Source organism: Canis lupus, unplaced genomic scaffold, assembly GCF_011100685.1.
Source record: "Canis lupus familiaris isolate Mischka breed German Shepherd unplaced genomic scaffold, alternate assembly UU_Cfam_GSD_1.0 chrUn_S1648H1841, whole genome shotgun sequence".
Taxonomy (NCBI): Eukaryota; Metazoa; Chordata; class Mammalia; order Carnivora; family Canidae; genus Canis; species Canis lupus.
The window spans coordinates 78,557-79,039 of NW_023330492.1; the positions used below are offsets into that span (position 1 = coordinate 78,557).

At 43.1% G+C, this 483-nt stretch overlaps 1 pseudogene; it reads right to left on the reverse strand.

The window, feature by feature from the left end:
- On the reverse strand, nt 1-483 carry LOC119878464 (annotated as a pseudogene).

Genomic DNA, 483 nt, shown 5'->3' on the forward strand with positions numbered 1-483 from the left:
TTATAAATTTTCAACTGGCTTGTGAAGTCAATAGGGATACTTCTTGTCTAATTTGGTTTCTGGGAAGACTTCATTCAGATCCTCAATGGTCATTTGATCAAATGGAATGATGTTCTTTATCATCTCCAGCTCTTTTTCATATTCTTCAATCCTGGCCTTTGAGAGGGATAAAAACTCAGCACAGCTTTTCACATCTTCTTTATCCTCAGCATCCACCTGGACAGTGTATTTATCCTCTGGCACAGGAAACTTCAGGGCATTAAACTTCTTCTCAAAGTCACCTACCAAGCCAGCCTTTGCCACTTTGGCCTTGTAGTAAGCCCAGTCGGTAGCAGGTGGTTTCTCAGGAAGAGTAGCCAACCTGGAGGTAAGCATCTCATTCCAGGATTTCAGGGAGTTGGCAATGGCCTTCTGGTTTCAGGGTATGATCTCCACAAAAGCTACCCAGTCAATGGTTTTTAGAGCAAGTTTTTGCCCAGCCAT